General features: G+C 37.4%; 1 protein-coding gene across 1 annotated transcript in view; it reads right to left on the reverse strand.

Annotated features, from left to right (window-relative positions):
• Positions 1-10,098, reverse strand: part of LOC129441093 (cationic amino acid transporter 2) — a 28,990-nt gene extending 18,892 nt beyond the window's left edge. The window contains exon 1 of the mRNA XM_073860683.1: positions 9,982-10,098. The gene's annotated coding sequence lies outside the window, so the exon portion shown is untranslated. The remainder of the gene's footprint in view (positions 1-9,981) is intronic.
• Positions 10,099-15,049: the final 4,951 nt, after the last annotated feature.

Here is a 15,049-nt window from a genome sequence, read left to right on the forward strand (position 1 = left end):
GTTTGCACATGTGAGGAGTGTGTCTGTGTGACTTGGTGAATTAGTGTAGGATTTTGATTGGTTGTGTTTGGAAAAGGAAAGCAAGTCATTTTCTCATAGATCTTTGTGTTTTAGGTAGAGAATTGTGTGTAGTGTTTTGAAAAAAGTGTTTTATGCAATTGAAAACTGAGTCAAAGGCTGAGAAATAGCTTATGGTTTTGATGATTTGGCATGTAGTTTTGCACTTTGAGTAAGAGCTTTCAAAAATTGTGTGACATGAAAATATTTTGTGTGTAAGCAATCGTAAAAAACTGTAAAAAAAACAATTGGCCAAATGGACTGAGTACACTCTAAGAAAGGATGTGTTAATTTTAGCACATTGTTTTGTGTTAAACTATTTAACACATTATGTGTTGTTTTAACACATTGTGTGTCATTTCGTGTAGAATGTGAGCTTACAGTTTTTTACGATTGCTTACACACAAAATCTTTTCCTGTCACACGATTTTTGAAAGCTCTCACTCAAAGTGCAAAACTACATGCCAAATCATCAAAACCATAAGCTATTTCTCAGCCTTTGACTCAGTTTTCAATTGCATAAAACACTTTTTTCAAAACACTACACACAATTCTCTACCTAAAACACAAAGATCTATTAGGAAGTGACTTGCTTTCCTTTTTTCAAACACAACCAATCAAAATGCTACACTCATTCACCAGGTCACACAGACACACATCTCACATGTGCAAACACTAATTGGTTAACTGATCACTAACCAATCACTGCTTTACTTTACAGTAGTATAGATAGGCCTATAAATAGGTCAAAGGTCACATTACCTGTTTTGGCAGTCAACTGCCAATTCCTGGGCCGGGACCCCACACACAATTTACTGTATTGTACTGTAAAGAATATATTTTTTGGTTTACATGTTTATAGTTTTGTTGTATGCTAATGTATACAACAGTAATATTTGGCCTTATAAATATTTTCTGTTTCTACATTGCATTGGCGTTTTCAGTGTACTTGTTACCCCTCTCAGCAGATTACTTTCACTGTAGAACATTGTATTGAAATGTAGATATAAGCCTATGAAAGACCACAGAGCTTTAGATTTAGAACAGCAGTGTTTAGATGGTATATTCAAAAATGCAGTATTATGAAAGAAGTGTTTGCCATTTGATGCAAATGCTTCATTCTGACATGTGTTTGTGGCATTTTGAATGCAGTGTTGCATTTTGAAGGAGATGTGAGCTACTTTGCATTTTGTGTGTGCAGTTTTGAGAATTGTGTGTAGAGTTTTGAAAAAAGGAGACTTGGTTATGAAAAAGTGTGTAAGCAATTGGTAAAAACTGTAAATAAATGAAATGGACAACACAAGATGTGTTAAAACAACACAAAGTGTGTTATTCCAAAAATAACACAGAGATGTGTTAAGTTAAGGACAACACACTAGATGTCTGATTCATTCCAGTAACATATATTGTAGTGAATTATAAACAGAGAAAACATTGTATAATGCTACATGTTGTTAGTGTTTTTTAGGTCATTGTTTTGTGGGTGATAAAGTGTGTTTGTCGGCTGTCAACCTTAGTGTTCTGGAAGAATGAGTTGATTTGAGACCTGAATAAAGTGTTTTGGTAGTTGTAGTGCATTTTGAATGTGAAATGAACTGCTTTGCCAAGCTGAAAGTTTGTTAGGAGAACTGTGTGAAGAGTTTTGCAAAAGTGACCTAAGTATTGAGAAATGTGTCCTAGCGTCTGTAAAAAACTGTAATAGGCACAGTATTATCAGTTCTGTTTCGATAGGGTTTCACAAGTCAGTGTGTTTATTTGGTTATTTTGTGGAGCTGTGGTATTTCATTCAATTGTTAGATCGGTTAGGGAGGAGTGCTCACCTCTCTAAATATATTTTTTGTAATTGTTCACTGAGTGGTTTGATGTGTAACTTTTTGTTTCTTGAAACACGTGTGGTGAAGTGAGCTCAAAGAAACTTGTATTTGAAGTGTGTGGTGAAGTGGAAATTAGTTTTTTTCTATTTCTCCCTGTTATCCGATCTGAACCTTTGATGTTTGGTACCTAGTCCAGTGTGTTTTAAAATGAAGCTAGCTTCACTAGTCTTGTGCTGAGTGTACTACATGAAATAGTGGTTTTATCCTCTTTATAAATAAAATATTGTTACTTTTTGTATTCACGTCTCTTCTGGATCTTTGTGGGAACTAACCTGTGTGCCATTATTTATATTTATATTTCCCTGGGTGCAATTCCCAGGGTGGCGTAGTATGTGTTACAAAGACTTAGGTGTTTAGAAATCTTTAAGAGGTCCTGAATAGTACCTTGGTAAAGGTAAATGTGTTTAGAATAACACCTCTGGGTGCCACATTTTGGCGCAGGCGGCAGGACCCACACTGATTCATTTGGTTTGAGACGTGAATTTGTTTTTGTATAGTGTGAATGTTGTGATTGTTTTTTTCTCTCTTTGTGGTGAAACAGGACCGTGGTGTGCACAGAAGGTCTTACCCGTTTGGTAAGTGTGACTAATTTCTTAAAAATGGATGAGGAACTACATTAAGTCCGTGATTTAGTGTTACAGTTGCGGGCTGAAAACAAGAAGTGGAGACAGGATCGGGCCGAACCGAGACCTGGCCCATCTAATGCATCATCAGTATTGAGCATAGATCCCCCATTGGCAGAAGCTGGTGCATCAGCTGTGGAGAGGTTTGTGTTTATACCACGAAATCGTAAGTGTCCCAAATTTAATGGTAGAACAGGAATTGGTATAAATAAATGGGGTGGTGAGGCAGTTCTCTACTTTCTCTACGTTAGATCTGCCTAGTGGCTTTAATCAGGTCCCTGTCAGTGAGGGAGACAAGGCAAAGACCGCTTTTTGCACCCCGTTCGAGCTATTTGAGTAGAATCGAATGCCGTTCGGGCTCTGCAATGCTTCCTCCACATTCCAGCGCCTGGTGGAGCGGGTCTTTGGAGACTAACAATATCAGTCTCTTCTGTTGTATTTAGATGACATCGTAGTATTCTCATCGTCTATTAGCCAGCACCTGGAGCGGTTAGGGGTGGTGTTTGGGCGCTTGGAGAGGAAAAATGAAGGTGAAGCTAGAGAATTGAGCCTTTTTCCAGTCTGAGGTAAGGTATTTGGGTCACGTTATTTCACGTTATTCAAGGGAGTTGCTACTGACCTTAGTAAGATTGAGACAGTGAGACAGTGGCCCCAGCCCTCTACAGTTAAAGAGCTACGTTCCTTCATTGGCTTCGCCAGCTACTACCACCGTTTTGTAAACAGTTTTGCAAAGTTGGCCGCTCCTTTGCATCGGCTGGTGGAGAACTGATGGGAGGCAAGCACAGGTCAAGGCAGCAAGAGGGAGATGTGTTTTACAATGCTTGAGGTAAGATGGCTTTGAGGAACTAAAACGTAGGCTTACCAACGCCCCTGTGTTGGCATATGCTTATTTTACCAAGCCTTTTGTCCTTCAGGTAGACGCGAGCCATGGGGGACAAGGGGCAGTCCTCTTACAGGAACAGGATGGTAAAGTGTGTCCAGTTGCGTATGCTAGCTGCAGTCTTAGACCCAATGAACGTAATATGTCAAACTACAGCTCCATGAAGCTGGAGTTTGGCACATAATTGGGCTATGACTGAACGTTTTAGAGAATATTTGTTGGGAAATCATGTATAGTGTACACATAACACAACCCCCTCAGCCACTTAGCCACTGCCAAGTTAGAGGCAACAGAACAGCGGTGGGTTGCTCAATTAGCTGCCTTTGATTTTGACCTTAAGTATAGGTCCGGTAGGAGCAATACCAATGCAGATGCTACTCCATTAAAACCATGGTCATCAAGGTGTGGAGCGCACACTTGAACTAGTGCGGCAGCGATGCTATTGGCCTAGTGTTGCAGAAGAGGTGGCCTAGTGGTGCCAGTGATGTGACCGTTGCCAAGTGGCAAAAGAAACACGGCCACTGGCTTGGGGGCCTATGGCTTCATTTGTTGGCTTCTTGCCCAAACGAGGTCATGACTATGGATTTTACGATATTATAACCATCTAGTTCAGGGGTAGAAAACGTGCTGATAATGACCAAAGTTTTTAGTAAGCACACTGTCGCTGTCCCAACTCGTGATCAGCTGGCCAAGACTGTGGCACGATTGCTAGTGACTGAATGGTTCTGTAAATTTGGTGTTCCCACTCAGCTCCATTCGGACCAAGGTCGAAATTTCGAGTCCAGGTTAATTCATCAGTTATGTGCTCTTTATGGGGTTATAAAGTCATGGACCACTCCATACCACCCAGCGGGCAATGGGCAATGTGAACGGTTTAACCGTACACTTTAAAATCTTTTGCGGACCCTTCCGAGGTCTAGGGTATCTTGCCTTTCTCAATTGGTCTTTTGTTATAATACTACTCCTCATCAGACTACTGGAGAGTCGCCACATTTTTTAATGTTTGGCCAGGAGGCACAATTACCTGTAGATTTCTTGTTGGGAAGGGTGTCGGAGCCTGTAGAATGTGAGGTACATGAGTTGGTGTTGGAGCACCAGACTCAATTACAGATAGCTTTCAAGGGAGCTTGAGAACAATTGCAAGTCACAGCAAGGAAGCGGAAAGAGCAGCACAATCAATTTGTTTGGGATCCTGCGCTTGTGGTAGGCCAGTTAGTGTACCTTCGAAATTATGGGATCCGGGGGGTTATAGTGGTCTCTTTGTAGTTCTTTTGTTTCATTGGTTTGCGTGCTGATTGTTCCCCCAGGTGCCTCCCAGTTCGTGTCCGCCTGTACCTGTTTAGATTATGTTTGTACCTGTCTGTTTGGAATTACTTTAATAAATAATACTGCACTTGGATCCTCTGCCTCAGCGTGCTTTAAGCAACCAACATTACAGAATCACTGACCGTAATGGATCCAGCAGATATTTTGTTTTGTCCGCATCAAGAGGATTCCCTACTCGAGGAATATGTAGAGGTACTCGAGGAATATGTAGGTATGCTTTCTGCTCTTCTGTTCCACAAGAGGTCTCTCAAACCCATGACCCTGAGTCTCCTGCACTTCCTGTCACGCCTGAGAGGTCCGAACTGGAGTCTCCTGCACTTCCTATCATGGCTGAAAGGTCTGAACATTAGTCCTCTGCACTTCCTATCCTGGCTGAAAGGTTTGAATTCGAGTCCCCTGAGCTTCTGGTCTCAACCAAGTTAGTTGATCCCAGCTTTCCTGAATTTCCTGTCCTGACCAGGAAATTCCCTGGGTTTCCTGTAAAGGCCGAGATGGTTACTCCTGAGTTTCCAGTATCCTGTAGGTCAGCTAACATGGTCGCTCCCAAGCCCCATAGACTCTCTTCCCTTGCCAAAATGGCCATGCACGACTCTCAAGGTCTCTCTGTCTTGCCCAAAATGGCCGCTCCTAAGCTCCTTGAATTCTCTGCCTGGCCCAAGATGGCCATCCCCAAGCTCCCTGAACTCTCTACCTGGCCCAAGATGGCCATCCCCGGGCTCCCTGAACTGTCTGCCATATCTAACATGGCCCAGAGGGCCTCTCTCTGCTCTCCCTCTGACTAGGTTTCTGTTGCTACCGGCACCACCCTGGTTTCCAGTTCCACCCTGGTCTCTGCTTCTTGCCCTGCCGGCTCTGCCCTGGCTTCCTGTTCCCCCAGGTGTTTCCCATTAGCCAGTGTATTTTAGCCCAGTGTGTGCATTGTCTCATGTCGGTGAGTGTTTTATGTAATGCTCTGTTCCAGTTCGTGTCTCCCTTTACCTGTTTAGATTATGTTTGTACCTGTCTGTTTGGAATTACTTTAATAAATAATACTGCACTTGGATCTTTTGCCTCATCATGCTTTAAACAACAACATTACAGTGTGTGTGTGTGTGTGTGTGTGTGTGTGTGTGTGTGTGTGTGTGTGTGTGTACCTGGTAATTATCACGTTGTGGGGACCAATTGTCCCCACAAAGATAGGAATACCAGTGTTTTTGTGACCTTGTGGGGACATTTTGATGTCCCCACGAGGAAACAAGCTTATAAATCAAACATAATAAAGTATCTTGAAAATGTGAAGTAGGAGAAGGGTTTCTGTGATGGTTGGGGTTAGGGAATGGGGTAGGTTAGGAGAATAGAATATACAGTTTGTACAGTATAAAATGCATTACGCCTATGGAATGTCCCCATAAAACATGGAAACCAGAATGTGTGTGTGTGTGTACCTGGTAATTATCACGTTGTGGGGACCAATTGTCCCCACAAATATAGGAATACCAGTATTTTTGTGACCTTGTGGGGACACTTTGATGTCCCCATGAGGAAACAAGCTTATAAATCAAACAGAATGATGTTTCTTAAAAAAGTGAAGTAGCAGAAAGTTTTCTGTGATGGTTGGGGTTAGGGAGTGGGGTAGGTAAGGGAAATAGAATATACAGTTTGTACAAAATAAAATGCATTACGTCTATGGAATGTCCCCATAAAACATGGAAACCAAAATGTGTGTGTGTGTGGGGGGGGGGGGGTATAGCAGGGCTATTCAAATCTTACCCTGGAGGGCCGAGCACTACAGAGTTTATATAGCGGACCAGTATGGGGCGCTGTAATTCTGCCACAGATATACACTATACACAGAGAAGAAGACTTTGAGCATGCGCATAACCAACGTATGGTGTTGTCCATTCTCGCTTGTTGCTCACCACAATTGCATAGAAGCAATAGATTTAGTAGGCTTAGTAGCTTCTGTAGCACGAACACAATCACGTAGTCCGCCGTTATTGTTGTTGCTGTTACGTGTGATGCTTCCGACACGTGATGTGATGACGTTTTCGCTTCACAAAATATACGGATTGGCTGTACACACGAAACCGCAAGGGTGTCGGTTTCAGATTTATCCACTTTAGGACCCGGTTTCAAAAAATAGCGGATTCAGTCTCCCAAAACGCCGGTTCCGTGTGGACGAAACGGCAATACGATAACAAATGTATACGTATACAGTGATATGCGTCTCCGTGTGGACAGCCCCTTAACCACCTGTGATTGTCTAGTGATCATGACCTTGATAAGCTTGTTCAGGTGTGTTTGATCAGGGTTGGAGCTAAACTCTGCAGTGCTCGGCCCTCCAGAGTAAGATTTGAATAGCCCTGGTGTATAGTGTGCGTGTGTGTGCGTGTGCTAAATAGATTATGGTTATGAGGAATGAGTGATGTTAGTTTATTTACTTTATTTTGTATTTTGTTATAAATTATGATGTGATTTATTTATTTTTTTGTTTTTGTTTATTTAATATTTGTTTCACAAGTCAGTGTGTTTACTTGGTTATTTTGTGGAGCTGTGTCATTTCATTCAATTGTTAGATCGGTTAGGGAGGAGTGCTAACCTCTCTACATTTTTTTTGTAATTGTTCACTGAGTGGTTTGATGTGTAACTTTTTGTTTCTTGAAACACCTGTGGTGAAGTGAGCTCAAAGAAACTTGTATTTGAAGTGTGTGGTGAAGTGGAAATTAGTTTTTTTTCTATTTCTCCCTGTTATCCAATCTGAACCTTTGATGTGTGGTACCTAGTCCAGTGTGTTTTAAAATGAAGCTAGCTTCACTAGTCTTGTGCTGAGTATACTACATGAAATTGTGGTTTTATCCTCTTTATAAATAAAGTATTGTTACTTTTGTATTCACGTCTCTTCTGGATCTTTGTAAGAACTAACCTGTGTGCCATTATTTATATATATTTCCCTAGGTGCAATTCCCAGGGTGGCGTAGTCGGTGTTACAAAGAATTAGGTGTTTAGAAATCTTTAAGAGGTTCTGAATAGTACCTTGGTAAAGGTAATTGTGTTTAGAATAACACCTCTGGGTGCCACACTTACATATGAGGTCAAATAAAAAAATGAGTTCCTCTAATAATTTTAGATAAACATTGAAGTTTTTGAAAAGTGCAACTAAAATGAAATTTAAAAATTAACGAAAAGTGTAGATATATATATATATTCAGGAGTCAAGTTCAAATCTGAATTGTGCTCAAGCCTGATTGTGCTTGTGCACAATTCAGAATTGAACTGAGAATGACTCCTGAATTCCACTTCAATTCTTGAATTTGAATTGATGTCAAAAACAGGATCTAGAATTACATTTGAATTTGAATTAAAGGAAGCAGAATTGCAATTCAATAGAAATTCCAAAAGATTCATATACCTATTATACAGTAACTGAAGTGTTAAAAATGAAGCTTTACAGTATAGACCCTTCAAGGTTTGTAAACATTGAATGACTGTCGGGTGCACACGCAGCATGGGGTCAAACTGTTCATACCATTCAGGCTTTCTGGTTTAATTTAACCGGGCTGAAAAATGATGACTTACCTGAAATGAAGTGAGCACTACAAACACAAGCCTCTTTGATCTTTGCATTTTCCCATTCTGCACGTTTAATTGCTTGCAGCCACAGATGTTGTATTTTTTGCTTTTGAGATTCTGCAGGAATCCCGAAAAACGTAACGGCAGACCTGGTGCGATTTTTAACGCCCACGACGCAAGTAGGCATTTTTGACGATACCGAATAATACGCAACTCAATCTGCTGTAATGACTTTTCTGACCCCAACCTGCGCAGTGGGAACCGCCTGTGACGTGAACTGTGAAGGGGTCTATATGTCAGATATGATTGCATTACATATTCTATAAATTAAATTAGTTTGAACTACAGATTACATTAACAGGAAATGTTTTCCCCCAGCAATTAATTTTAAAAACTCTAGTCACATAATTAAGTTTGATTTTTTGTAATTGTAATTTTGTGGAAAACGATGGAACATGACTTCATTTCCCAGAATGCTTTAACCAAGTATTTAAAATGTTTGTCCAACAATTTTCCAAAGTAACTTTCCTAACACTGAATGTGAGATTCTTTCTGTTGTGTAACTATGGAATTTCTTTGAATTGCCATGCACGCACACATCATGTTTTGTGGGGACATTCCATAGATGTAATGGTTTTTATACCATATAAACTGTATATTCTATTCCCCTTACCTACCCCATTCCCTAACCCCAACCATCACAGAAAACTTTCTGCTAACTTAGATTTTCAATAAACATCATTCTGTTTGATTTATAAGCTTGTTTTCTCATGGGGACCTCATAAATGTCCCCACGAGGTAAAAATGTACTGGTATTCCTATCTTTGTGGGGACAATTGGTCCCCCCAACATGATAATTACCAGGCCCCCCCCCCCCCCACACACACACCCACACGTATCATTGTTTCACTGTTTCTATTTAACATATATATATGTGTGTGTGTGTGTGTGTGTGTGTGTGTGTGTGTGTGTGTGTGTGTGTGTGTGTGTGTGTGCGTGTGCGTGTGCGTATGCGTGTGTGTTTGTATATATAGTAAATTTTTTCACTGTATATGGTATATGTGATCCTGGCTGTGAAATCCATTAATTTCCGTTATAATTCTTATAATCTAATGATCAAAGTTTGATTTCATTTATTGATTTCACAGGAATCTGTGATATGACCTTACTCAGTCAGTAATTACATTTTCACTTAATATTCAATATAACTAAATAAATAAATAAACCATATTTACTGTAGTCCACTAAATACTCTATGCCCAAAGGTCATATTAACTATCACTTTCTTGCAATTCTCTTTAAAGAACAGATTATCGGGTGTTCATCTCTTATCTTATTTTTATGACGTTCAATTGAACTTGAACATTCACTAATGACAACTCATGAACTCTGTCACATTTCTCTTTGAAAACTAAAAATTAGTTTTGTACAGGTATTAATTTCCATTTGAAAATACTGAAAGAAATCAGGACATAAAAAGCTGGATCTCTTACATTACACTTAAAATTGTGTTCACTCTGTTACATTTTTACATTAAGTAAATCTGTTCTTTTCCTGATAAGACATTTATGTCATTTTAGCTTGGCATTAAACGCTATTTTGTCTAAACTGAATTAAAGTAATTTTACATTATTTACAACATCTACACATTATAAATGATTTGGTAACATACCTGCATGCACGAAATCCAGTCCGTATAAAAAGGTGTGCATGAAGATGTGTATGCACTGTATGTGTGTGTGTGTGCTGTGGACCAAGAGCTTTAGATCACAGTTCATATCACCCGACTCCTCCTGTCTCACGTGTTCGAAATATTCACGTCTCATTTTTGACAGACTTTGTTACATTTAGTAGACATGTGCGATTTCTGGAGAAGAGATGAACTTTTGGTGAACACTGTAGCCCTTGTGCACCTGACACACATAATCATTCTTATTACAAATGTGAAATCAAAAACATTGACAAAATGTTAACTGAATACTAAAACTTGTAACTGTAGCAGATGAGCCCACTTATTCACTAATCTAATATTTATTTTAGTATGTCAACACAACCAGTGTTAATACAAACAATTAATGATACATTTAAAGGCATAGTTTACCCAAAAATGAAAATAATTTTTTTCTGTTGAACACAAAGGAAGATATTTTGAGCAATGTTTTAAACCAAGCAGATATGGGGCACCATTGACTTCCATTACTACTTCCAATATAATTTTTTCCTGTTAAGTCAGTGGTGCTTCTGCTTCCTGCTTTTTTTTGAGAAAATAAATAGGCTATACTATGACTGATGAATCACAGAAATAATTCTGATATCAGGGCAGTATAAAGGCTGATAAAATCTATAATGTCTTGCTGACTTTATTGTTACACTATCAGCTCTGTCTGCTGAAGTCCATGCTCACAGTACTGATGTCCAGAGTACTGCTATACTATTTCTACATAGTTTGCATGTTTTTAGTGTGTACAGAATACCTGGATTTAATAGTTCAATGGTTCCCAATGAGGAGATGTGGAAATTTATTACAACATTAAATATAAAATGAATTCAAATATGATTTATTAATCATAATGTTGTATTTCCAAAATTGTATAGTGGTTCTAACACTACATGTTTCAAATGAACAGCTTTTTAGCTAAAAAAAAGCTTCAGCTCTCCATTAGAGTCTTATTCAGGTCTAGTGACGCAAATGTATATAAGATAATCTTCATTTACAGTCATAATTTACAACTTAACAACTGCACTGAACAGCATCCAATGAGAATGTTTCTTTAAATGACTGTTAATAGTAGTCAGTATACCTGAATGACTCACATTATCAGAGTGCAGATGAAGAGATCATGATGCACTTATATATTTGCTGAAGGAAGCAATTATCAGAGAAACACTCTGGTCAAAGGTCTTATTCTTCATTTTGCAATGGAAAGTTAAAAGAGTAATTATTAATTTTTGTTTAATAATCTTTAATAATGAATCTCCTAATGCGGTTCTTCATGAGTAAGGGGTTTTATGTTCTTTATCAGCTTTATTTAACATTTACTGTCATAAGGAAAATTCAAGTAAGATGTTCCCTCAACAACATACATTATTAATTAATGTGACTGATTGAAAACATTCTCTGTAAAATATCGTCTTTAATTTTTTTATACTACTTTTAAATTTAAAAAATTGAGCTGACACAACTTTGCTGCTCCAAGTAATATGTGAAAACACTGTGTTTACATTATTAGTTATAATTTTAGATTACAGTAATCTATATATTACTAATATGTTTTAAATTAACCTCATAATTAATCATTCTAATAGCTCTTGTAGCTCTTAATTTTAAGTTAAATTGACTAAAACTATAAAAACAGTTTATTAAAGCAATTATATAATGTTTAGTTCCAAGAAGTAATTGTTTAATTTAACATTAAAACATGTTAGTATTTCTGGTAAGCCCTTCTAATGTAAATATGCATTTATTTTAACATTTACAGTTTTTGATTTTATCAATATAAATACAGAAGAAATGTTATTACACTTTCCAGCTCAACACACAGCGTGTGTGTGCGTGTGTACGTACATTTTTTTCAACTTTATTTTTATAATTTAGCAACTCCTGCAACAATGCGCAACAAGGAATTTTTTACACTGGATTAACTATTGAAAAGTATTTTTCCCTTTTGATCCAAAATGAGATGTTTGAGCATGCAAACATAGTGCTATTATTGCATGTCAAACATGCTCATATAATGTTATAAAACTCAAAACTGGAGGGTGCTAATGTGCAAGTCTTATATGAAGTGACACAATAACATATGGACATAAAATGTAACCGCATGTTTTTGTTACAAATCAAATAAAAACACTTTATTGTTCATTGTTTGAAATTGTTTCTGTTCATACACTTTAACAATTCCCTAACCATTTCTCTACCAGTATTTTAGCAAGTACATGTAACTCAACTGCTATCACCAATCCACGTAACCTAACAGAGCCACTTGACTCAAAATCTGTTCCAAGAAATCATCTATGTTATACCGTTACATTTTTCAAGTATATGTTCTAGTGGTTTAGTAATATGCCCACTATGAATGTTATTCTCACAGTGACAGTCTATGATATATTTAAGAAAGAATCAACACATGTATTATCCTGTTATGGTGATATTATATCCTAATGCATCACATTATGTGTAGTATAAAATGTGTACTGTCTTGATGAAGATCAGTGGACATAAATTAAGAGTATTCCCACTACCACTATATCAGTGATAAAGATCAAAGACACATATTCAGACACAGGACTTGAATTTAGTACTGCAATTAATTAAGAAACATGTTTGTTTTGATTAGGGAGATTTTGACAAAGCAGGAAACGCGTCTTGACAAGCAAAAACATTTCTTAAGATTCATACAGTCATCATGACCCAAACTCTGAGGTCCATGATGGGGCCATGTTCAAACACCATCCCCATGTGAAAGATAAAGAGTTTCACCAGTGCCTAGCAGCAAAACAAACCATAACATAACATAAGAATTGGTAGCATTTTTTTTTAATTACTTAATTATAACACTTTACAATTTTAAGGTTTAATCTGTTTTACATGAACATTATAGTTAATATGAACTAAAAAATTAACAATACTAGCACTTGTTAAAGGGGTTATAGTGTGAAAATCTGACTTTTTGTTTAAATGCTATAATTGGGTCCCCATTGCTTCTATCAACCTGGAAAACATGAAAAAGACCAACCCAGTAACTTGGTAAGACATTTTCTGCAAGCATGTAAAAAAGGTCGTTCAGATTTTGCCTGTTTTGCGAGGTAGGTAGAAAGGCCAATTGCAATAATATCGCCCCTTAAAGGTGCAATGTGTAATTTTTAGAAGGATCTTTTGACAGAAATGCAAAAGGATATACAAAACTATATAATCAGGGGTGTATAAAGACCTTTTTAAAATGAACCGTTATGTTTTTATTATATTAGAATGAGACGTTTTTATCTACATACACAGAGGGTCCCCTTACGTGGAAGTCGCCATTTTGTGCTGCCATGTTTCTACAGAAGCCCTTAACGGACAAACTTTTTTTAATAAGTTGTCTCTGTCAATTACTTGTTTTTCAGTCGCGGCTACCATAGCTTCTCTATGTTTTTCAAAAGCGAGGGGTGAGCAGTAGACTGAGCCGTTGGTTGTAATTCACAACCTCACCACTGGATGCCGCTAAAATTTACACACTGCACCTTTAATCTGCACTATCCAACCACGTCACTGCCATTTAGTGCAGAAAGAAAGAGAGAGAGAAAAAAATTATTGACGACACCACAATTGAGTTAAACCACCATCGTTGCAATCAGTGTTTGCATTTCATCCGCTCATTTGCATTTTAAAGGACACACCCAAAATAGCACATTTTTGCTCAGGCCTACAAAGTGGCAATTTTATCATACTATAATTAATTATCTGTTGGATTTGTTTAGCTAAAACCTTATATACACACTCTGGGGACACCAAATACTTATTTTACATCTTACAAAATCTCATAATATGACATCTTTAAGCTTTTAAAATGTCATGTTATTATCAACATTTTCTAATATATATATTTTAAAATGAAACATTGTATTTCTTAACACTGTTTTACTTATTAACTGTTCATTAATAAAGACTAATAAATACTATAAAAATATAGGAGAAGCTCAGATGCAAAAATAAAAGAGAGAGAAACTGGTATTAACCAAAGCTCGATCTTGCCATGTACGTTCATCAAATACTTTCGCTTTACCATACTAAATATCAAAGGACACTAGAGTACAGTCGGTCAATGGACTAGCTAATACTACAGAATAATGTTTAGGCTACAAAGTAAAGTCTTGGAGAGAGTTGAAATAAAACTTTCTGCGCTTTGTATTGTATCACTGTCAGCCTTCTGTATCTCACATTAACAAAACTCGCATTTGTAGGCTGCATCCGTCACATACTGTTTATTTCACCATGTTAACAATTATAAAGTTGAATATTATTCTTAGTTAATTGTAAATTGTTGCAATATGCTTATGATTTGCGATTGCTCAGTTAACTTAAATAAACCAGGCTTGATGACGTATGCGACCTCCGGAGGCTGCAGCCTTCCGATTGAGAAAAGGCCCTTCATTTTCCCATACTTTGGTTTGCTTCACTAGTGCAGTAACAGTCTTGAAAAGTGTGCGTGAAATGGGAAATGATGCGGGCGCCATCTTCTGGCGAGACTTTTATGTTGAGTGTTTTCCCTTTTTATTAAAGACATTTTAGATTTTTTTTAAAAGGGCAACATATTAAATTTCCAGTCGGCGATTGAACTATCACTGTGGAAAAAATCGCATTACATAGATTTTTGCATAAGCATGTGTGAATGAGATGATGGGGAGTTAGCAAGGAAAGGTGAAATATGACAATTATCATTAGAACTAAATTAACTTAACATACTTTCCACATTTTTAAAATACACTGCTCAATAAAATGTTAATAAAACACAAAACTTCTAAATTGCCATCAATATTATTTACACGCAAGGTCAAGGGGCTCATAAAGCAAGTTTCAGTACGTTAACGAAAATAAATGTTTTTTCAACATGGTAAAATTGTAAATGTTTATATAATCTGTTAGAGATTTTTTTATGTTGTTTCGGGAAAAAAATCTTAGTTGAGAATACAATATTGCCATGCTAAATGTTTCCCTAATAATCATTAAAATATGACCTCTGAAGAAGTAATAAATGCGC

The sequence above is a fragment of the Misgurnus anguillicaudatus genome, chromosome 22 (assembly GCF_027580225.2).
Source record: "Misgurnus anguillicaudatus chromosome 22, ASM2758022v2, whole genome shotgun sequence".
NCBI classification, from domain to species: domain Eukaryota; kingdom Metazoa; phylum Chordata; class Actinopteri; order Cypriniformes; family Cobitidae; genus Misgurnus; species Misgurnus anguillicaudatus.